The sequence below is a fragment of the Callithrix jacchus genome, chromosome 4, assembly GCF_049354715.1.
Source record: "Callithrix jacchus isolate 240 chromosome 4, calJac240_pri, whole genome shotgun sequence".
Taxonomy (NCBI): Eukaryota; Metazoa; Chordata; class Mammalia; order Primates; family Cebidae; genus Callithrix; species Callithrix jacchus.
The window spans coordinates 7,982,352-8,007,711 of NC_133505.1; the positions used below are offsets into that span (position 1 = coordinate 7,982,352).

The following is a 25,360-nucleotide window of genomic DNA, read 5'->3' on the forward strand; positions in this document are numbered from 1 at the left end:
CTTGAGCTCAGGAGTTCCAGACCAACCTGGGCAACATAACAAAACTCCACCTCTATAAAAAATACAACAAAAAAAGTTTAGCATGGTGGCAGGCACCTTAGTCCCAGCTACTCAGGAGGCTGAGGCAGGAGGATTGCTTGAGCCCGGGAGGCAGAGGATGCAGTGAGCTGAGATTGCACCATTGCACTCCAACCTGAGGGATAGAGTGAGACCCTGTCTTAAAAAAAATTACAGTTTTATATTTTTAATTTAAGCCTGTGATCTATTTGGAATTAATTTTTATAAGGTGTGAGTTTAGTTTGGGGTCTTTTTTTCCCTTCTGAACTCCACCTGCATTAGCACTAATGGTTGAAAAAATAGTCTTTCCTCCAATGAATTTCTTGTGCACCTGTGTAAAAAAAAATCAGGTGTATTTTTTATGAGTCTGTTTCTGGGTTCTCCTATGTTGGCATCTAACACGAAGAGCTCTCTTTCTTTCTCTCTCACCATACTTGTGAATTGAGTAAATTACTGCCACAGGCTTTACACTGCCACTTTATTTAGATGTCTATGCCGTTATTAGAAAGACTTGTCTTCCTAATGATCTCAAATACTGTTGGCAGGTCCCAGTTTATTATGGAGTACCCAAAGTAAATCTCAGATTGTAGCATCCTGTGTTGCTTGTGTGGCATCCATTCTAACAGCTCAGATGATTGAGTTCAAGATGAGAAATGGTGTGTTGCTGGAGACACATTCACAAACTTCAGTCCTTTCATTTCTATTGACACCAAGTGCAGCACATTCTCCTGGAATATCATCAGGTTTCCTCTTCCAGTGGAATGTCTCAGCAACACAGCTACAGTCGTGCTTTTCAAAGCCAACCATTCAATTCAGGTTCTATGCTCCTGCCGACTAAATGCCTCACTGATTTTCCTTTATCATTCCCAAACATACTGTGTAGATAAATGAGTGGTGGACAGAGTTTAAAAGTTTGTGTCAGGATTTAATGAAGATAAAAAATCCAAGAGTTTGGGTATTCATACATTGCTTATCCACTGTCTTTGGAAGCCAGTGGGAAAACATCCAAAAGGAGTCTTGTTCTTTCCAACACTTGCTCTCTAAGTTGGGTGAAAATAGCATTTGGTCCTGCTTGAATACATATATGTTTTCAATTTTGGTCATAGCCACAAAGGGCCTCATTAAGCAATTCTGGGAAACCCACAGGTACATCAAATTCTGTTTGGAATTCCAAGAAGCTTGTGTGATGGGTTATAAATATGGGTATGCTCCATTTTGATCAAAAGAGTCTGAATGACCGAAGTGACGACAGTGGGAATTAAAGCAGTGTCCCAAAAGTTATGAGGCTTGGTTTTGCCAAGATTTGCTTTGTAAATCTGTGTGGATACTTAGGTTCCCTGGTTCTTTCGGCAAAATTTACAAATTCTAGCTAACAGGTTTCTCAAAAAAAAAAAAAAAAGTTTAGTGCTTTAGAAATATACAAGAACATCACACCCTGGGGCCTGCTGGCGGGTGGGGGGCTAGGGGAGGGATAGCATTAGGAGAAATATCTAATGTAGATGATAAGTTGATGGGTGCAGCAGACCACCATGGCACATGTATGCCTATGTAACAAACCTGCACGTTCTGCACATGTATCCCAGAACTTAAACTATAATGAAAGAAGGAAGGAAGGAAGGAAGGAAGGAAGGAAGGAAGGAAGGAAGGAAGGAAGGAAGGAAGGAAGGGAGAAAGGAAGGAAGGAAGGAAGGAAGGAAGGAAGGAAGGAAGGAAGGGAGGGAGGGAGGGAGGGAGGGAGGGAGGGAGGGAGGGAGGAAGGAAGGAAGGAAGGAAGGAAGGAAGGAAGGAAGGAAAGGAGGGAGGGAGGGTGGGAAGAAGGAAGGAAGGAAGGAAGGAAGGAAGGAAGGAAGGAAGGAAGGGGGAGGGAGGGAGGGAGGGAAGAAGGAAGGAAGGAAGGAAGGAAGGAAGGGAGGGAGGGAGGGAGGGAGGGAGGGAGGGAGGGAAGACACAGAAAAATTAGAAAATTGTTGATAGTTCATGACTTTCTCTGGGACCATACATGGTATGCAGAAGGATCCAAAAAAACTCACATTGTTAAAACAAAGCACCTATGAGAGGGCCATTATTTCTATAAGTTAACATCAATTATCTCTATAAGTTAATATCACTAAGGACCTAAATTGGCCTAGCCTAAAGGAAAATTAGGTACATAATATCAGAAAATAAGATTCTATTACTTGTGTAAACTTAACAATTTGAGATTCTTACTTCTTACTGTCCTAGATTCTACTGACCTTCAAACAATCATCAAGAAAGTCTTCCTCAAGTGCCCTCTGACACCATTGAATCCGTCATACACTTGTAAGGAGTCTCCTAGTATTTATGGCATTAAAATTGCACTTCAAGTCCAATACCAGAAGCATTCCTTCTTCCTTAAAACCTAATGACATGATTTTATACATAACGGTTAATGTGGTGTTTAGTATGTTTCCCTAAATTTCAGCCTCCTGTGATTTTCACATTTCCCTAAATGTCAACTGGGTGTTATTTACTGGCTAATCCCTACATAATACATATGCTGCTATCTAATAATCACAGAAAATCATGTGAAGCAAACCTTGGACATAGATACCTCTGAATAAGTAAATACATGCTCTATGTAGCCTACAAAAGGAAATAAAATCGCTATAATGTAATAGCTACTGTTTATCGAGTACTTACTCTACAACTGACACTGAACTGAACATTTATAACTTTATTATTCTTACAACAACCCTAAAAGGCAACAACTATTATTCCTGTTTTAACGATGAGTAAACTAATAATCAGAGTGGTGACGAGTCTTATCCACTTATCAAAGAGAACATGCGGTGTTTGGTTTTCTGTTCCTGTGTCAGTTTGCTGGGAATGATGGTCTCCAGCTTCATCCATGTCCCTGCAAAGGACATTAACTCATCCTTTTTTACAGCTGCACAGTATTCCATGGTGTATATGTGCCACATTTTCTTTATCTAGTCTACTATTAATGGGCATCTGGGTTGGTTCCAAGTCTTTGCTATTGTGAATAGTGGCCTGATAGGGGAGGGATAGCATTAGGAGAAATACCTAATGTTGATGACGGGTTCATGGTTGCAGCAAACCATCATGGCATGTGCATACCTATGTAACAAACCTGCACGTTTGGCATATGTACCCCAGAACTTAAAGTATAATACTCATAATAATAAAAGAAATTAGATTTGTGGTTACCAAAAGCAGAGCTTTAGAAGAGGGTGAACTGATAACAGCAACTTCTACTGAGAAGAAAACACCAAAGCTGAGATAATGCTGACCTCAAATGCAACACTGTAGGAAATAAAGGACAATGAATTCAAACATTAAAAAAGTTACAGAATCTGTAAGAAATAGGGTGAGATAAAAGATAAGACTGAGACTCATGCGGAGGGTCTTGTTTCCAGAAACCTTTTCCACAGGGTTGTGCTGTCACCAATCCCTCTCACTACGTAAAGCCAGGGGTTTGGAGATAGTGGTGTAACTCCTGATTACCCTCATGCCCTAACAACCCCACCTCCTGTATGTCTTTCTATAAATTCACTGTGTACTAAACACTTTCGTCTCAGATTGACAACTAGGGCTTTGTGGATCTAGACATGCCCACTACAAACACAAGCCACTGATCTGAGGACCTCTGAGTGTCCCCAGCCCTACAAAGGAGACAGGAGAGTGTTGAGATTATTTGAAGATTCCAAAAGGCCTCTTTACATTTAGCTATCTATATAAATTCTTTGGATACTTCTTTTGAGAGTCAAGCTGTGTATTCTTTTCATATAATTGTTCCAGTAATTCAATGCCTAAGCAGCGAATGGCAATATATAAAAACCATTTGGACAAATTTCTAAGTACAGTAATCACTGGAATAATTTAAAACAAGTCAGTCAGTGGCTATTTTTTAAAAAGTATAAATTTCTGAGAATATGTTACTTAAAATACATTATTCAAAAAAATTTTAATTTCTATGATAAAAATGTGTGTTGATTCTACAATATAAATTTGTATTAGTTTTTTGAACTTAAGAACATAGAATAAGGCCGGGAGCGGTGGCTCAGGCCTGTAATTCCAGAACTTTGGGAGGCTGAGGCGGGCGGATCACGAGGTCAAGAGATCGAGACCATCCTGGTCAACATGGTGAAGCCCCGTCTCTACTAAAAATACAAAAAATTAGCTGGGCACGGTGGTGCATGCCTGTAGTCCCAGCTCCTCAGGAGGCTGATGCAGGAGAATTGCCTGAACCCAGAAGGCGGGGGTTGCGGTGAGCCGAGATCACGCCATTGCACTCCAGCCTGGGAAACAAGAGCGAAACTCCATCTCAAAAAAAAAAAAAAAAAAAAGGACATAGAATAATTTATGCAGTATGTATGTATTTTTGCATTTCTTACAGGGAATGGCTCATTGTGGAATCTGCTTATAATTTTCAAAATCTTTATTAATGATGGGCTGTTGAGATTCACTTGGGGTGGCTGGCAAAATATCACGGATAATATTTAGGGAAAGCTATAGTCTCAAATGTTTTCGAAGGCCAAAAGGTTTTATTGAGGCATGCTGAAGGCAGCCACCTCATTTGCATTAGCACAGGAAAGAGACAGAGATGATCAAAGGCCTTCCCAGTTTATGTCCCTTTACCCCACATCCGTTTGTCTCCACTCCAACGATTTACTCGTGTTAATTTTGTGCTGGGTGGTCCTCTCGGGAAGATCAAAGGGGAAATACCTGTTAATCATGTTTACTCTGGGCCCAAACCATTATCTTAACCATGTTAATTATCCACAAGTATGTTAACTTAGAATCTCTATTGCAAAGTCTACAGAATAAAAGTGTGGGAGAACAGGGAGTCTTGGTCAACTGATTGCATTTCACCCTCTGAAAGCAGCCAGCGGCCATCCCTAGCCCACTTGAATCACCGTGATGGTGTGGCGTGCGTTCATTCATCCGTCTTTGAGTCAGAGCCTGCCGGCCAGACTTCCACAGGTGGTGGTCGACGTCTCAATGGGCAATGCCACGTTGCTGTCTCAAAATCCAAACAATGAATTAATGTTTTTATCTGAAAAAAATGAGTCTGATATTTGTGCTTAAGATAATAGGTACAAATAAATATATAATATTTATCAATTAATTAGTAATAACTATATTATTAAGATCTGCTGGATTCTGGGTATAGCCAGTTTTTCATTATTAACTTACACAGTGCACATAAATGAACCAACACATTTTATTTTACCTACTCATTTTATTCACAGGCATGATTTGTGCTTTTGATAAAACAATCTCTCTCCTCCTTAAACCAAACAACTCTTTTCTTCTTCTTTAAACTAAAATTTTGAAGTTAGCCAATGATTGAAATGTCACCCAGCAAAAAAAATTATTGAATATCATTTGTAATTTTGATAGTAAAAATATATGGGTTTTGTCTTATATAGCAATTGGTTACCAGTGAGAGGACCTTCTCTTTACACTGTTTTGTAGGAACCCATTTGACTAGTTTCCATGTTCCTAATTTTAAATAGGACATGCAGAATCACTTAGTGAGAACTAAGCTGTATTTAGTTAAAATGCTAAAAATTATCTGGGCACAAAACTAAACACTTTTGTTTAGTTGATATTGGTCATGAATTTCATACACTCTGCAACCTTTTATGGAATTTGTATTGTAGCCTTTCTTCATGCTTGCTTTACCCAGAAATGTACTCATCTTAAGTGTTGGCCTGTGCAAAGCAGAAAAAAGAATGACACAAGACAATGGTTTCTTACAAGAACCCTTCTTCAGTTTTTTGTTTTTGTTATTTACACACAGCATGTGTATGGGCTGTTCTCTTCCACAAGTCCAAAGAGAACTCTTAGAGGGTACAAGGTAGGGAACCGATCTCTTCACTCTCTTCACCTATTTTTACTTCAGTCTTCTGTGGCCCATGGTAGTTTTGGTAGTTTATGAAGGACCACGGTAGCATAGCCCTTTATCCCTGCATCTATTCAGGAGACTAAGTGCCAGCTTTCATAGCAATTCATAGATTATAGTAAATAATAGGCCAAATTAGCTGACTTTACGTTTTCTAAAAGTTCTAATAACATCAAGAAATAATTTAAGGTGGAATTATTGTATCTTTACCTCTTGTCTTCTCATTTCTGCTCACGTGCACTCTTACTAATTCTGCTTTTGAAGAAAAGTGTTAATTTTACGTATATATGTATATTACTTTAAACAGTCACATATAACTTGAAAAGAAAAATGGTTCTTACATAGCAGTATGTAAAGGATGCTCCAAAAAGAGCTCTGGCGAAAATGATTAAGAAAACACGTAAACACACTGAAAAAACATGAAGACATGCACATACTGAAGTGGGAATATTGCAGCAATTCACTTTTATTTCACTCTAGCAAACGTCAAGGGAAAAAAATCAACTTATTCTTAGGTAATAAAGTCTAGGGTAGCAAAGTGTTGAAAAAAATGAAATCGATGAAGAAGTCACAAATTTGTTAAGCAAATATGAGAAATAACGGCTCAAACAACTGAATTACATAGGAGAGAATGTCAGAAGCCAGGGTTTATTGTCTATACCTCACAGCAATTTGATATTACTATATTCAAAATACATTCACAAGAGAGTAACATTCAGTTTCTAAAAGATTTTAAGAACACATGAAGGGAATATTGACTTCTGTGTTATGCTATGTAAAATACAAAACTTAATACCAAAGGCAGGGAATAAACTTTACAAAATTAAACAACAATGAGCTCTTCTCAAAAACTTAATTTTTTCTAAAGAGTTACTTTAAATTATTTCATTAATGTTTCAAGTTCTGTCTTATTTGATTCCTCAGAAAATACCTATTAAAAACAAAACAAAACCACCAGTTTAATGGTAAGATGAACAAATGATTAGCCTATTTTTTTCTTTTCTGTTCATTTTTAAATTTTATTATTTGTTGATAAATACTAACTGTATTTATGAAGTACAATGTAATGTTTTGATATATGTTTAAAATCAGGCTAATTAACAACTCTATCACATCACACATGTTGAGACATTTGAAATGTACTCTTTTAACAACTGTGTTTTTATTATAGTAACAATTCTACATGATAGATCTCTAAAGCGTATTCCTCCTCTCTAACTGGAACTTTGTATCCTCTGATCAACAACCAGCTTTTCCCCAACCACTCTGCTTCCCCAGCCTCTGGTAACATCTGTCTACTCTCTACTTCTACAAGCTCAACCTTTTTAGATTCCTCATACAAGTGAGGTTATTCAGTATTACTCTTTCTGTGCCCGGCTTATTTCACTTAGAATAATGTCCTCAAGGTTTATCCATGTTGTTAAAAATGGCAGGATTTTTTCTTTTTTCTTAAGGCTGAATAGTATTTCATTGTGCACAGACACCACATTTTCCCAATCTATTCATTCCTTGATGGAAACAGATTGTTTTCTTTTCTTACCTATTATGAATAATGCTTCAGTGAACATGAGAGTGCAGGTATCTGTGGAACACCGATTTCATTTCCTTTGAATATATACTGGTATTGGGATTGAAGGATCTTATGGTAGACATATTTTTAGTTTTTAAAGGAATCTCCATAGCGTTTTCTGTAATGGCTGTATTAATTAACAATTCCACCAACAGTGCATAAGGGTTCCCTTGTCAGCACAACCTCACCAACATTTATCTTTTGTCTTTTTGATGGTAGCGATTCTAACAGGTGTGAGGTGATATCTCATTGTGGTTTTAATTTGCATTTTCTTGATGATTAGTGATGATGAACAATTTTTTAATACATCTGGCAGCCACATATGTCCTCTTTCGATAAGAGTCTATTGAGTCCTTTGCCCAATTTTTACTGGATTATTTGTCTTCTTGCTATTGCATTCAGTTCCTTACATGTTTTTGATAGTAGCCCCTTACACAGTTGGCAAATATTTTCTACCAATACACGAACCATCTCTTAGCTCTACTGTTCCCTTTGCTGTGAGGAAGCTGTTTAGTTGGATGCAATCTGATTTTTAATTTTTCTTTGTTAATTATACTTTGGTGATCATATCTAAGAAATATTTGCTCAGGTCAATGTAGTAAATATATCCTCTTTGTTTTCTTTTAGTAGTTTCACAGTTAAGGTCTTACATTTAAGCCTTCAATTTGCTTTGAGTTGGTTTTTGCATATGGTGTTGGATAAGAATTCAGTTTCATTTTTCTGCTTGTGGATATCTAGTTTTCCAACATCATTTATTGAAGAAGCTGTTCTTTTTTATTGTACGTTTTTGGCATCTTTGTTGAGAATTAATCAACCATAAATGCACAGGTTTGCTTCTAGATTCTCATCCTGTTCCATTATGTCTATTTTTATGTCGATATCAGTATGGCATATTTTAAACACTGCAAGATGCACCCCATATGTTATATACCTATCAGGATGGAGAAAGAATGGGCTTTGATGTCAACAATGACCCAGTCAAGGTGTCACCAAAAAGCTAGTCATCAGTTTGCAAGCTCAACTGCAGTGTGTCCTCCAGAGTATCAAAAGATCCAAAATTGTGTCACAGACAAAAGTAGAACATATTTTAAAACTTCAAAAAAAGTACCAAAACAAGAAAAAAAAAATATCTCCATGAGATAATGTTTTCTATTTCTATATGATTGAACGGGTACAGTATTCTTTTGTGTATATAGAGTAAGCTTCCATGTCCTCTATTCTGTAAATAAATAGCCCAGTCATTGCAGATAACCAAAAAAACAGAACCAAGTAATTCAAACTGACACGAACAAGAAAGACAATATCAAACTATGGTAGATTAAACACTTTAGAGTGGTGTTTTTCCTTCTCTGTCAGAATATACATATATTATCTATAATATCTATAGATTATCTATAGATATATTGCCTATATCTATAGATTATCTACAGATATATTGTCCATAGACATAGTCTACAGATATATTATCTATAGTATCTATAGATAATATTGACATAAATAAATGAGTCCCATGATATTTGACTGTTTCTTTCCTTGTAATGAATGTCAGATACCTATACTTTATGACACATAGCAATTGCTTCATCAGTTGCAATTTCTTTCAAACTGAAGTAAATCTTGTGAAGAGGAAAACTTGATAAGTTCATGGTGAGTTTCTATCTCCGGTTAAGCATGGTAATAATAATTCATGGATAAACAAGAGCTGCAAAAAATATTAAGATATTATGTGTGTTTTAGTAATTGGGAATTGTTGGCCACATTAAAAGCCCATGTTATTACAAACAGGAATTTCACTACAAGGCACCCTAATTCAAGGGTATGAAGAAAACCTATCCAAGAACAAAATCAGACTTGCCCACTTGTTAAATCAGAAAGGAATTTTCTAAGATAATTTTAAGGAAACTTCCTTGGAAAGATAATTTCCAAGGAAAATGTTGTATTTTCTGGAAGAACCAAGAGAACTAAAAAACTTATTGTAAATGCAAGTATTTATGCGAAGAGAATCTTGTTTCTTAGAGCTTAATCCTGCCATCAAAACTCTATTTTTGTTTAAGTAACAGTTAAGACTGTAATCCTCAACGGAGTGCCAGCAGCCAGAGCTATCTGAGGGGATGGCTGTGGGCTTTGGAGCATTGGCCAAGAGAGAACAAAAACACAATATACAAAGAAAAGGTGTAATCAAGAACCAAGCAGATGGTCCAAATGAAGCATCGAACTAAAAAAGTAGGCACAAAGGCAGACTCCAGTCCCAAGACGGTAGGATGTAAACTAAAGAAACCAGAGTACAACTAGTACATCAGGGTCAGAACATGCTTACTGATCTGGTAGCTTTTACAGGCTGCTTTTAATTTCAAGCCTGTCAGGGAGGAAGTTATTGAGGTGACTCTGGTTCACCCAACACAATGAACTCATCATCTGATTTTATTGTAGTTTTGCATATGTGCAAAAACAGAATAAAGTAAATAGAAGCCGTACGTGTGTGTGTAGCATGTGCACAAATACACATATGCACATTTGCAACCATAGTTAAAATCATAGCCTGAAGGGTCATACGTCCAAATCTCTTCAGGGCAGGGTCTGCAGTGTGTTGTTGTTCTGAATTCTTTATTTTCCAGTATCTAACACATTTTCTATATTATAATAAATGTTTAGCAAATGAATAAGGAAGAACTTTTAGCTCTTTCATTAAAATGTGTTTTGCAGTTCTATATATTGGGGATAAAGAGTTGTACTTAAACACTTGGATGTCAAAATACTAAAATTAATTGCAATATATTATCAAATGTCATCATCTTTTTGACTTTAAATCTACATTAAGAAATTAAAAAAATTTTCTTTACAAGTTATCCTTCGGAAAGGGGAAGTGCTGAAAAGAGATACAAGAGAGCTGTCTACGGGAGTCAGAAATATTCTACTTCTTGATCTAAGAGATCATTACATGGGTATATACATAAGTAAATTCATCAAGTCAAACACTTCAGATCTGCAAATTTTACTATATGTAAGTCTTAATATCCAACAATAACATTGTGTTAACCAAATAGAATGTATCTTTTGACCAAATCTGGAAAAAAAAGTCTGCTTTTATCAGAAGAAATAATTTGGTTTCGATGAAAGAGTATTGCAGAGGTAGATTCCCGAATAAGTATCTGGGGATGGGAAGCAGAAAAAAGCCTTTGGAACTAAAGGCTTAATTGCCTTCAGCATAAGCACAAAAATAATGAACACATCATATAACAGTCACTTTGAGAAAGAACTATCAATATGCTTTCTGGAATCTTCACTGACATCACATGAGCTCACCCCATGCCACACTCTTACCTTCTTGAGAGTTACCCAGATCTTCTGTTCATTTCACAGCAAGTGATCATTTCAGAGGCTATTTTGCTGCGGTTGAGCACAAAACGACTGAGCCCTGCTGTTATGGAGACTGGCCCTCTGCACGTATTTGTTAGCTTTAGTACCTATTCTTCGTTTATTTTTTGTTGGCTAGCTTCCCAAAGCATTTGAGATTTTCAGAGTGATCTAGAACCAGGGTTTGAGGACTAGCTCCAAGTTTGTGTGAAGGTATATAGCACAGTCGCTGAGACTGAGCAGGCCTGGGGCCAACACCCTGTTTAGCATATTTCACTGCCACAGGTAAGAATGGGGCAGGATTTGTTTAGCATCCAAATGAGTATAATACCAGCAGCACAGAAAGTTATCATTTCTTAGCTCATTTGTATAACATTAAGAAAAAAATTAAATAAACAAATATGGATTATTTTTATAATGAATGCAATCTTTTTAGGCTAATAGCCAGAGAAGAGCTATGATTGTTGTACGTCTAAAAATCCCAAATGGCAAAATATAATTAAAGTTAGAACTGTTGAACAAATAAACCTGTTAAATACATAATATTACCAGGCAAAATAGCTATGTGTTTATCATTTTGCCACTGTAATTACATTCACTACAACTCTTCATGCATATGTTAATATCTCGATAACATTATAGAGGCTAAAGCATAAATGGCAGAGCACTGAACATAGTTCCAACCAAAAAGAGATGGTAAAAATGCTTGTTATCAAAAAACAAAAATACAAAGGCCTTTGGATTTAATGTAACAAATAATGGCTTTACAGAGAAAGATTTTTATAACTGCATGTGTGCTGGTTTCAAATGAAGAATCATTATGTACCTCTACATGGGTATCTGCTTTGAATAATCATGCAATTATTTATTGTGGGTCTCCTGGAGCATAAGCACAGAGCTTGTTCAATTTGACCTAAAAAAGGAAATACCTGGAAATGAACCTAAGTTCTTATTCCTACATTAATAGCAGACAAATATTTTAAGTGATCTCAACTAATTTCCAAGATTATGAATAGGCTGTAATCGGATAGATGTCGGTTAGAGTGGGTGTGTTAGTTATTAAGAGTTGGGAGAGGTCAAGAAATTAATTCCCATGGGTGAAACTCTGTATCCAAAAACAAGCAAGAGGAGGTTTTGAAATGATTTCCAAAAGCTTGACAGAGTCAGTGCCAAAGATTGTATGGGGGGTAAAAAAAGATTACATGTAATGAATAGTAAAAAAAGAAAAAGGCAGAAAAAGAAGAAAAAGGAAGAAAAAGAAGGAAAAGGAGAAAGAAACCCAAATAATTCGTGAGTACAGAACATATAATGAATCTTCATTGCTGAGTTAATAAAATGCTGTCATTAGCACCAATCAATTACAGAAACAGGGACTGGAAAATTTTAATAGAACTCACAAACCTTTACAAATTAACACAGGTGGATGGACGCAATGGCTCACACCTGTAATCTCAGCACTTTGGGAGGCCAAGGCAGGTGGATCACCTGAGGTCAGGAGTTCAAGACCATCCTATCCAATATAGTGAATGAAACCCGTGTCTATTAAAAACACAAAAAATTAGCCGAGTGTGTGGAAGGCACCTGTAATCCCAGCTACTCAGGAGACCGAGGCAGGAGAATCCTTTGAATCCAGGAGTCGGAGGTTGCAGTGAGCTGAGACCACACAACTGCACTCCAGCCTGGGCAACAGGAGGAAAATTCTTCCTCAAAAAAAAAAAAAGAACAAAAAACAAAACAAACAAATAAAAACAAAACACTGGCAATAATTAAAAACCTTTCCCTTAAAAACTTCCTATAGTTAATTGGTTCACTTTCATTTAGATATAAATTAATTTCCATAAATTAGTTTCTACTATTAGAGTAACTAAAAAATATGGAAGGCCTAGAAGTTCACAGAGCAGAGTCAATATATTGAGCAAAGCAATGTGATGGTCCATAATCTTATCATGATTAATATCTAATCATCATCATCATCATTTTTGGAGGGCCATTTTTCACCATGATGGCTACATTTTATTTTGAAATTATTTAAAATAATTAAATATTTTAAAAAGTGAAAACTAATGTGTCTTTACTCATGACTGAGTGAGCCGTTACAAGTGCTTTTCAAATCCAGTTCATTTAAAATAAATGCCATGAATGGTCATTGAAGTTAGTCACCACACCTATTTTTCCCATGACATGATGACTACAACTGCCCTAATGAGTCCAATCTAATGGCTAACTGTGCTTGTGGTTTGGGAGTGTGAAGTTCTATTTCCTCACATTTGGATTTTTTTTTTTTTTTTTAGATGGAGTTTCGCTCTTGTTACCCAGGCTGGAGTGCAATGGCACGATCGCGGCTCACTGCAACCTCCGCCTCCTGGGTTCAGGCAATTCTCCTGCCTCAGCCTCCTGAGTAGCTGGGATTACAGGCACGTACCACCGTGCCCAGCTAATTTTTTGTATTTTTAGTAGAGATGGGGTTTCACCATGTTGACCAGGATGGTCTTGATCTCTTGACCTCGTGATTCACCCACCTCAGCCTCCCAAAGTGCTGGGATTACAGGCTTGAGCCACCGCACCCGGCCCCACATTTGGATTTTAATCAAGTCACTCATTCAATCCAGGCCACTGAAACACCTACCAATTTTTAGAAATTCAAATTACTCTCATTTTATGATGGATGAAAACTTAAAGCATCTTGAAGGATACTGCCAAACCAGGTAATTTATGTATTTGAGGTTAGAGGGTATGAATGGAGCATCTCAAAATAAAAAATATTATATGGCAGTTGGTCCCCACAACTCACAGGTATGCAAACATGCAAGGCACAGATTTGACCTCTCCTTAAACAACAAGTCATTGTTTGTGTAAGCCTTGGATAAAGACTAAAATTTTTAATATCGCTGGAAAGGGCCCTGACCATCATTCCAGCCTCCTGCCTGGCCCTGTCTCTTTAATACAGTGCTGCTGCAATGCCAGCTGATTTGGATTCCCAAATTCTTAATGCTACGTGATCCCGGGCATGCGTATGCACCATTCTCTTTCAGTGGAGCAATTTCCTACTTCTTCAACTTGTTATCTCCAGCGTCCTTTCCTTCAAACTTCATTTGAAATATCACCTCATCCAGGAAGACTTGCCTGATGCTAAAAGCTCATTTAGATGCCCTTGTCAGGGTGTTCATAAGGTAATCACTGGTTTGTTGGGTCTCTACTATGGGATTATAAGCTATTGAAGAATAGATTGCTGTGTTATTAACCTTCAATTCCCAGGACTTGCCATATACCTGATGTATAGCTGGATGTCACTAATTCAAGTAAGTTGAATAAAGGGATAAGTCAACAGAAATAAAAAGAAGGGGAGGAAAGACAGACAACATGAAAAGCAATGACTATTCTCTAACTGTCATATACCACTCTATGCCAAACAACACTCTACACTTGTGCTCACCTGCCCTTTAAAATGAGGTGGGTGGATCATGAGGTCAAGAGATCGAGACCATCCTGGTCAACATGGTGAAACCCCGTCTCTACTAAAAATACAAAAATTAGCTGGGCATGGTGGCGCGTGACTGTAGTCCCAGCTACTCGGGAGGCTGAGGCAGGAGAATTGCTTGAACCCAGGAGGCAGAGGTTGCGGTGAGCCGAGATCGCGCCATTGCACTCCAGCCTGGGTAACAAGAGCGAAACTCCATCTCAAAAATAAAACAAAATAAAATAAAATGTTTTTAAACACTCTTACATATATTGCCCACACAGTACACTGGATATTTCCTTGAGCTTGATATGAGAAACCTGAAGTTTAAAGAGATTTTAAAGATTTGCCTAAATGCAAAAAGGGAGTTAAATACAGGATTGGAACTAGGCCTTATCACACTTCATCCCAGTTTCCTTCTGCCACGTTGCAGTGTTAGCGTGCTGTGTGCTTCAGAGCAGACACGCATCAGGAGGAGGAAGGAGTAGCAGGAAAGCGTGTCCCCAGAACACGTCTTCAGCCACAAAACCTTTCAACTAATCAATACAGAGAGAAAATATCTCTTTCTACTCTGAGTACATTTAACCTCAGAACAAAACTAGACAACCTTGCTAAATTCGTTGGGGGACCAATTTTCAGGAAAGCGGGGAGAGAGATGTACAAGCCTTGGTGGTGGTAACTGGGATTCCACGTAGCACTTTCAAACAGAGCAGGACGGAGTAAGAGCTATCCTGGACTTGTGGAATTCCCCGTGGAATGCACGAGGTGCAAAAATAGGCAGTCCGAATAGGTTTAACTTTATCAGCAAAGAATGAGTTCAGGCATGGAACAAAAATCCAGGCCAGACCACTTGGCTGCTGTCACAAAGAGGCCATGTAAACTCAGGTCATTGCTGAAAAGACATGGTTTGAAGTCTTTCCAAGGTGCTGGCAGTTTCTGAAGAGCCGTATCCACAGAGGTACCGATAGAGAGGGCTGTGAGATTATCCGGTGCTGAGTGCAAGTATTTTCTATTATTCTTTAGAGGATAAGACCAAAACTGCTAGCTCTCTTTCACAGAGTATCTGAGCTCAGCAGCCCAGTGGACTTGTGTTTCTGCAGGAAATACCTGGGAATAGGAATTCTCTTCTCCTTTTGGAACAGTGGATTTCTTCCCTTGTTTTCTTGGAGGAAAAAAAAAAAAAACCCTCTGTTTCCCACCCATTTTAGAGGAAAGACTCCAGTAGGACATGGGGTCACCTAACCAGGAGGAAGCTATCCCAACCTGAACAGCATTGTGCAATATGCACAAAGTCCTTCAGCAGACACTGGATGTCAGCACAAGCCTTACTTGAGACCAAGTCCATGTTTACTCCCTAATGACCACAAGAAGAAAGGAACTGAGAGGATTCCTCCACCTGCTAACTGCCTATGTGATAGTGGCCACCTTGTTTCATTCCCTTGGGCCTCAAAAACCTCATCCTTCAACCCAGAATGACATCCTATAGCAATACAGTGCTGAGACTACAGTGCTGTGAATAAGCTTGAGGTATTTACTTAAAGATCATTCAAAGAAGCAATGGAAGGAACAGGTGAACACAGGCAACAGTGAAAAGCAACCAGAAGCTCTCAAGGGGCCAAAGATAAGTCCTGGGAGGAATTTTTCTGCTATTGCTGTGTATGGGCACATAAACATTTTGTTACCTGACCATAAACCTATCTTGAAATGTGATCAGCTTCAATTCTACCCAAGGATAGGGTCTCAATGGGCTGTTATATCCAATATGATCATGAATTTAGTATCTTTATGGACACAGAATTATCATTCATCGGAATATAAATTAGAAATGTGTGAACCATGTCATGCCTTACTCTTGTATTTTCTAATTGGAATTCACTATATAATAAATCCAAATGGTTTTATCCCTCCACATGGCCACAATGCTCAAAATAGTCGAAACAATCCTCCACTTACTTGCTTGTTACCAAGGGCCTAATGTTGAATATTGCAAGTGCAGAGTACCCAGACATAATTCTGTTAGTTATTTGAAGGCTGTATGCTAGACACATATTGCAAATAAGTGAATAAATAATATATTAACGCCCTGGGTCCCTTTTTTACCAGATTTATAAGCACAAAAGTGATATGGAGAACCAACAGTAACTTTAATATATGTAAATATCTCAATCGGGTAATTCAGGCACAAAAATATATTGTAGCTTGGTGCTTATTATTTTAAGTTTATGTTTTATGCATTTCCACTGCAGGAGTTAATATGTTTCTTGGTTTCTATGTTCTCAGATCTCCTACGATACCCTGTCTTTAAAGTATTATACAAAATATTAGGTATGCATTAATCTATAAAGTTAACATGTTGTGTTTGTTTATACCCATCACCCTAAAGCAGAGTTCATTCTCATAATGAGGTGTTTCCCAACAGTGTGATAGAATATTTTTAAATTGGCTTTGACAAGCATGTTCTGAGACTGATTTCTCATGGGTGCATGCTGCCTGCATCCACACACACCGTGGACACCACGAGCTCTGGGTGGAATGCTCAAAATTTCCTTTCATTTGAGCTCAATGACCAAGGACCTGAGCTTCGGGAAATGTTCCTTAGGCTTGCTCAGGAGAGTTACTGTTGGCGTCTTTGGTTGGTGTGATCTATTTTCTCATTTACTGGGAAGGGAGGAGAGATGAAGCATCTTTGTTTAGCTCCACAATGGACAATTTTCCAGCTACTTTAATGCATTCTATTTGGAAAGAAAGTCCTGGAAACCATTTCTTTGTATATTTATAACTTGTTCTGTGTTTTCAGAGGTTTTTTTTTATTCAATGCAGCTTTAGAATTAAAATGTGTGAGCTCACTCCTCATTTTCCTAAGACAAATATAACAACTTCCAACTTGGTCACTGAATTCTTTATTCAGGCAATCAACCAGAGGTCAAGTTTATGATCATGTGGCAAGCATTTGACTAATGAAAAACATGGCCTTTCTAATCATTTAGGTTTGAAGAGTTTGTGCAATTGTCCCAAGACCTATCAGCTATAATTTGCCTGCTTCTTTCTGCCTCTTATTCTATGGTAAGGGATGATCTATTTTAGTTATCACATCACATCTGGAAATTATAGAGGTAATAGTATTAGCATGACTCTTCTCTAAAGGATTCCAGGTTGAGATGATGTCACTGCATATATTTGGGAGAAAAGGTACTAGGTAGTGGGGTTTTTGAGTAAGAACCTTAGGTTCTAAAGAATGGTTTAGAATTATATTTTGAAAGACATTTCTGTGGATAGTTCATTTATCAATTTTCACCTTCCTCTGGCTCTGCCTCTGATGATCATTCAGATTCCTCTCCTCTTCCTTTATACTCAGCCTCCCCTCTACACAAACCTGCCCCAGAAATCTTTAAGGAACTCAGATATTTAGATAGAGTCAGTGGATAATATAGAAGAGTTCTTTTATCCAGAAATGCTATTTCCATTTATTTTATTGACGCTATTCCTGCGACTCCCTCTGTAGCAAACAATTTCCTAGTCTATGTGAGAACACGTCCAATAATAGCTGTTGCATGAAATGAAGAGTTGAATAAAGAAGAAGTGCCGAGACAAAGAAGATGGGAAGAACTGCATGGTGAATGTGCCAATAATGAAATGCATAAGCAGAAATGGTGGTTTTGTTTTTGTGACTGTGTTTCTAATTTAATTGAATCAAAATAATATATGGGATGTATTCCTTGCCTGAAGCTCACAATTTCAATTCATCAGAGAGATAGTTACACATAAAAAGATGAAAATAAGGTAGGTGAGGGATAGGAGAGAGGGAGGGGATAAAAAAGGCTCAAGTAGAAAGAATCCGAAGGTGAATGGGTCGTTGGTAGCAATTGTTAACAGAAGCTTAGTTGGAATATTTCACTTGCACCCTGCACCCTTCAGAGGGATTTTTGCAATTCCTGTCATTGAGCTAGATCAACCTGCTGTTTTTCCCTTTATCCTCGTACGTTGCTTTCTGCTTTACTCATAGCTTATTGAGTGTGTATTCTGGGTTGATTCATTATGTTTATGTAGAAAGCTGGGAAGGCCTGTCAGAATTCCATTTAGGTTGCTTGTCGTGGGCTCATCAACACCTGGCGGGTTTGTTCTTCTGTCCTCTCGTGTGATCCAGGCAGATCTTTGATGTAAAGAGGCAGGCTCCATGTCAATAACCAGGACCAAAGGTAAACCCACGGGTGTCATTGTGCTGTGATTTGCAGGTGGCAGGGCAGGGGAAAGGAGAATGCCAATTAGGTACAACACAAGTGTGCTGTGTATACACATTCTAGTGAGGTTTGTAATTCTCAGGGCTTTTAGATTGTGAATAATTGACACCCCTGTAAGGTGGATCACTATAATTGTCCCCATCACTGAGGAGGAAATTGTCTTGTACTCTGGAAAGGCTCATCTGCACTCTGTGTAGCTTTGCTGCATACCCAGGGGTGCTGTGAGGACCAATTACTAATTACCTGCAAGAGCTCTTATGCTCTGATGAGATCCTCTGGAATGTAGGCATCTGTGAAGCGGTGATGATACCTTCTCCATGTTTTCTATCACACTTTTGGACACCGGGCACTTTTGGACATCTAATCAGCGTTCTCTGAAAAAAGGAAAGAGAAAGATTCAGGAGAGAGGGTACTCCAGCCAACCATGATTAGAAGGATAAGACCAAATTAGTATAGAAGCTAACTGCATGTGACCCTTTCATTTAAAGTATTTTTTTAAACCTCAGAATGTTAAGAGAGAAAAGAGAGAGAGAGAAATTTGAGAGGCCTTATGTCTACCAGGCACTCAAACAAGGATAATAAACATTCAGCAGTTTATCCACATGAAAAACTAAAAACACTACATAGCAACATCCAACAAAAACAACAGGAACAATAGAAAGCATAAAGGCATAGTAAACCAGAGCCTCGGGATGATTGGAGTTAATCTGGGAAGAATTTCAAGGGAAGACTTTTGGCTAAGGTTCCCACATGAAATGGTCAGGGACTAAGGCACATCCGCTGTTTTTATTATGTATTCCTACTGTGTGGTAGCATGGTGGTTATGAGCATGTTTTAGAGCCTGTGAGCCTGATGGATGCAGCCATGCACCTCTAATTGGCATTTTTAATCTCTCTCAATTTTTCTCATTGCTCAGCCGAAGAAATAGTAGTGTATGTCCAATGAAGATTTGAGAAAGATTGAGGACATATCCGTCAAACGGTGAGAAGAGTGTCTGCCATAATAAATGACTGCGAAGTCCACTGTTGCCACACTTGTTGCTTAGGTCTCAACATGAAGTAAGTGCTCAGTGAAAATGAATGACTTCATTCATACCTGCGTGAACAATGACGAAAGGAAAGAAGACAGGGTGGTTACCAAGCCCTTCCTCTGATGGTCCCTGATCACGCAATTCTGTGTATCCAAATTCAACACCCATTCAATCACAAGGCCCCAAGTTGTGCAATAAGTTGACAAAGGGAATCCAATAACAGCTTCTGACTGCTGTGTTCATTTCTGAAGAGTATCAGATGGGCCAGGCGTGGTGGCTCACACCTGTAATCCCAGCATTTTAGGAGCCTGAGGCAGGCAGATCACCTGAGATCAGGAGTTTGTGACCAGCTTGGCCAACATGCTGAAACTCTGTCTCTACTAAAAATACAAAAAATTAGCTGGGCGTGGCGGTGCATGCCTGTATTCCTAGCTATTCAGAAGGCTGAGGGATGAGAACCACTTGAACCCAGGAGGCAGAGGCTGCACTGAGGCAAGATCACACCACTGCACTCCAGCCTGGGCGACAGAGTGAGACTCTGTCTCAAAAAAAAAAAAAGAAAAAAAGTACCGGATGTATCTGTTTTCTGTAACAGAGTTGGAGAGAGAACAGTGGGAACACGAAGTTTGAAGATGTGATAATACCTCATGATTAAAAACAACAACCAAATAAAAAAGCCAACAACTCTTACCAACACTACAGGGCCCTTCTCGTTCTGTAGAGGCGTCACCTTCATTCACTTCCCAGCCGTCAGCTTTCTTTAAAACATCTTCTCTTCTTTAAGTTCTGTTTGTTTTTCCACTGCTACAATCCGGTTTCGACCACTTTTCTCCCGACTGTGCTCACCAAGGCCTCACCGCTGCCTTCATTAACTGATCCCACAGCCACTTTTTAGCCTTTTAAGCCTTGACTGCTTTGCTGTTTTTGACACATTGTTGGCCCTTTTCACAAAGTGAATTTTCCCTCTCACGGGTTGCCTTGTATGTCATTACACACTTCTGGTTTTCATCCTGCATTTCTGACTGTGCCTTCCCAGGTTCCTTCCAAGACCTCTTGCTGTCTACTGACAACACTAGTATCCATGGCTCTGTGTGTCCCTTGCTCCCATAATCCGCCCTGCAGAGGAGCCCTAGACTCCCTAACTTCATGTCCTTTCTCCTTTCCCTTGCTCCCATAGTCCGCCCTGCAGAGGAGCCCCTAGACTCCCTAACTTCATGTCCTTCCTCCTTTCCTCTCCACACATGGTCCAAATTATCTTAGCTCCATGACCTTCCCTGAGGACTTCGCCTCTGTACTTTCTAATGTATCCTGATTTCTGCCTAGAATATCCATCTAGTTTCTCATTGGTCTACTGACTGATCATCCTTCAGTTCCCAGCTTACATGTCATTACTTCAGTGACATTCCTGATCTTTAAGCAACCAAGTCCCCTCGCATGAGTTTCCTCCCTTAGAACACTCCCATTTTCTTTTCATTACTTGTAAATGTCTGCATTCCCTGTCAAGGTTAATTGTGGCATCCACACTTATGACTTTGTACAATTTGTACTACAGAAAGTTTCAGGGCGGAGAGGGTAAAGAAGAATAGAAATTTTGACTGGGCTCAGTGGTTCATGCCTGTAATCCCAGGACTTTGGGAGGCCGAGGAGGGCGGATCACAAGGTCAGGAGTTAGAGACCAGCCTGGCCAACATGGTGAAACCCTGTCTCTACTAAAAATACAAAAATTAGGTGGGTATGGTGGCACACACCTGTAATCCCAGCTATGCGGGAGGCTGAGGCAGGAGAACCACTTGAACCCAGAAGTGGATGTTGCAGTGAGCCAAGATCACACCACTGCAGCCTGGGTGATACAGCGAGACTTTGTCTCAAAAAAAAAAAAAAAAAAAAAGAGAGAGGCAGAGAAATCTCATGTGTGCTCTGTGACCCCTGGTTTGGGATAACTCTGCCCAGAGACTTCACTATTACCTAATTTGTACCGAAAGAACATGAAAGCCAGCAGAACTGATGTTCCCTAATAACTGTAAGGTTAGTGAAGGAGAAACTGTGCCTCTGTTATACATCACTGAATTCTTGGCCCTAGCATACTGCCAGCAATTTTTCAGCTGATCATTGCTTAATGTATAAATCTTCCCCATTACCATGTTCTGGAATTGTACTGTCCCATACAGTAGTACCCTAGCCATATATGGCTACTGAGCACTTGACATATGGCTTGGGATGTGCTAAGTGTAAAATACACACCAAGTGTAAGACTTGGCAAGAAAACTTCTTAATAATTTTGTATTGATTACAAGATGAAATAACATTTTAGATATATTGTGTTAAATAAAACATGTAATTAAGATTCATGCCTGCTTACCCTTGTGTGTGTAGTTACTAAATAATTTGCATTTGAGGGTCACAGTAGGTTTCTACTGGACAGCACTATTCCAGACTTTCTTCTGAGACATTGCTCTATTTCAGAGCATTCATTGAATACCTCCAGCTAATGTCCCACAGACACTGTAAATGCAATAAAATTGAATTTATCATATTTCTCAATGACCTGCACTTCCTCTTCAGATGTCTCAGATGTTAATGGTTGTGATTCATCTTGTTACCTAAGGCAAAATATCAGACTATTCCCCAACTCTTATTTTTTTATGAAAAGACTCTCTTCTTCCAGTTTTCCCTTTTCCTAATCTACCTGCCACAATGCCATTAATATGGCCACTGGACTCTCCAGCATAAATCCCATAGGCACATCTAGGAGACCTCTTTTGACAAGGCATAAGACAGGCTCTGGCTGTCAACAGATTACAGTCTACCTCTTCAGTGTCTCCTTGCTCTGTTGTCTCACTTAACCCCGTCTACTTAATACTCAGAAAAATAGCTCATATGGACCGAATATGTTTCAAAAATATATCCTTACAATACCTTATCGTTCTCATATTGCAGATGAAGAAACTGAAGTAGAAAAGTCAAATAATTAACACCATATTTGCACCTAAGTGATGAAGTTGGTATTCGAACCTAGATCATTTGACTTTGGTATCTGGCCTCTTAACCAATGTTCTGTATTGTACATCCACAGTAATTCTATTCTCTGAATATATCAAGATTTCCCACACCTTTGTATCTTTAAAAATTTTTTTGTTCCTTTGCTTGAGAACTTTCGCTATCTCCTCATTACTTTACCAACAGATCAATTCTCTGACATCCTTCAAAACTCATCTCCAAAGAAACCTGTGTGTCAGTTTATCAGAACTTACCAGAAATATTTAGTATTTTTTCTGTGTGCTTGCCAGTCTTTAAAATAGTGTAATAATTACATGTCTTCCCCATTAGGAAAATGTGCTTTCCAGCTTAGATTTCCAGCATCAAGTACAGTGCTTGACAAATAGCTGTGAATGCCTATTTGGATTTTTGGCTGCAGGCAGTGTGGGGACAGGGCCATGTGAACAGGACAACTTTTGGTCAGGAGGTCTTGAGATTGCTGATTGAGCTGACACTGTCTGGACTCTTGAGACTTCCCACTCTAATTTGAGAAATATTGAACTAGTTCATTCTAGTTATCCTGGGTTATCATTCATGGAGCTACCATTGACAAAGGGTCATGAGATTTCAGGGCAGTGTTTGAGCTGAGATCATTTAATAGGTAAAGCCCTACTTGCATAAAGAAGTAAACTGAGACTACAAAGATTAAGTAACTTATCCACAATGACACTGCAAGTTAGTATCAGAGTCCTACTTAAATCTGCATTTTCTGACTTCTAACCTATCCATAGTTACTGGCTCTTTCCTACGAACATACAAATACCCAAATGATTTTATGTGTCTATACAGAAATTCATACACATATATCTTCACTGTTTATGAACTGATTTAATAAATGTATGTATTTACCTCATGCAAAGCCTGGATGTACTTGTGGGAATGATTAGAACTAACATAAATTCAGTGATTTACACATGAGATCATCTTTCTACTTCCAAACTGCACAAAGCAATGCACAACTTCACTTTTCCCCAGGAGGGGAAAAAAAAATCTATCCAGTCAACAGTTTTCCAACAAAGAAAGGCAGTGCAAAGGAATCAAGTTTACTGAGTTCTGCTGACTTACTTTTCCCCAATGCTTCCATAAGTACCATCATGATAGCATAAAAGCGCTAACATTTTTGTAATAATTGTCCTTTACCATGATTTCTGAAAAATGCTTTATGTGCCTTATCACATTTATTCTATAAAACAACCCTAGGAGCTAGATCACAATGGCAATTTCCCATTTTATAGTTGGGGATACCAAAGCCCAATTTAATAAATGCCACAGGGTCATAGAACTTTTAAGTGGCAGAAGCTACGCTTGTATTTAAAGTGAATCTGACACCAAAGCTTAAGCTTGTAACCGCTAATCCAGTCGTGTGTCTTTTTTTTTTTTTTTGAGACGGAGTTTCGTGCTTGTTACCCAGGATGGAGTGCAATGGCACGATCTCGGCTCACCGCAACCTCCGCCTCCTGGGTTCAGGCAATTCTCCTGCCTCAGCCTCCCGAGTAGCTGGGATTACAGGCACGCGCCACCATGCCCAGCTAATTTTTGGAATTTTTAGTAGAGACAGGGTTTCATCATGTTGACCAGGATGGTCTTGATCTCTTGACCTTGTGATCCACCCACCTCGGCCTCCCAAAGTGCTGGGATTACAGGCTTGAGCCACCGCACCCTAACAGCATACTTAATTTCTATCCAAAATGATGGAATCACAGAATTAAAGACCTAGAAATGATATCGGATACTGCCCGATCTTTCTAAATCACTTAATGGAAACAAAGTGAGTTCCAGAAAATAGTTGAATCAACCTCCCCTGCATGTAGTGTGCTTACAATGTTTCCATATTTTTCTATCTCACACAATAAAGTACTTTGCATAGTATACATAGTAACTATGGATGATTGACTGGGATGGATTCGTCCATAAATATATACAGCCACATAAACACATGCATATGCATATATGTATATTAGTGTCTAGTCTATGTATTTCCAATAATACAGAAAGTTAGAATAACAGCCAGCTTGTCAAAACATAGCAAAAAGAACCACATTTTGTAAAGAATTACAGTATCATTACTGTTGACATGGGTAGAATAGATGAGTGTACCCTAACTACTGCCTGTCAGGGCTTCCTCCTATTCAGCACTGAGTTTAAATAGTACTCAGCCAGCTGCCTGTGGATTTAGCCAACATTGCATGTTAATGCGAAAGTCTGATTGCCCAGATGGTTATTTCTAGGCCCATGATCAAAAATAGTGAGTGAGCATGGCTGTAAAGCATATCACCCTACACACCCTACACACAGGCTAGCGCTTTCTTGCTGTCTTCACACATCCCTCCCCTGTGCAGAATGGGCATGTAGATGGTAGTTATTTTAATAACTCTCACTAGGGACAGGGAGAAGGAAACAGATTAAACCTGTGGAAATCTCTGAATTACTTTGCCTCTCATATCTTCAACTACATTCTTTCTGTCCTCACTGTTATTGCTGGATACAGAGTATCTGCTTGGCAAACTTCCTTGAGCAAGTATTCTTCCCTCCGTTGTACACCCCCTCCATCACCACCAGCACAGTAGCCTTGCACTGGAAAAGCAAAATGAAGAACTGTACCAGACACAAAACAGACCAAACAAACAAACTTAAAATGCTCTGAGGGAAAACAATGGAAGAAGTTTCAGTTTTCAAGTTTGACTAGCCCTTTGCCTGCCGCAAGGTAAGAAAATACCAGCGCAATGTG

At 38.8% G+C, this 25,360-nt stretch overlaps 1 non-coding gene across 2 annotated transcripts in view; it reads right to left on the minus strand.

Moving 5' to 3' along the window:
* Positions 1 to 25,360, minus strand: part of LOC108591348 (uncharacterized) — a 132,368-nt gene that overhangs the window by 36,888 nt on the left and 70,120 nt on the right. For both annotated transcript variants that reach the window (XR_013534723.1, XR_013534722.1), the window contains 3 exons: positions 4,956 to 25,206; positions 3,247 to 3,342; positions 2,292 to 2,437 (listed from right to left, as the gene is read on the minus strand). This is a non-coding gene — a transcript (uncharacterized LOC108591348). The remainder of the gene's footprint in view (positions 1 to 2,291; positions 2,438 to 3,246; positions 3,343 to 4,955; positions 25,207 to 25,360) is intronic.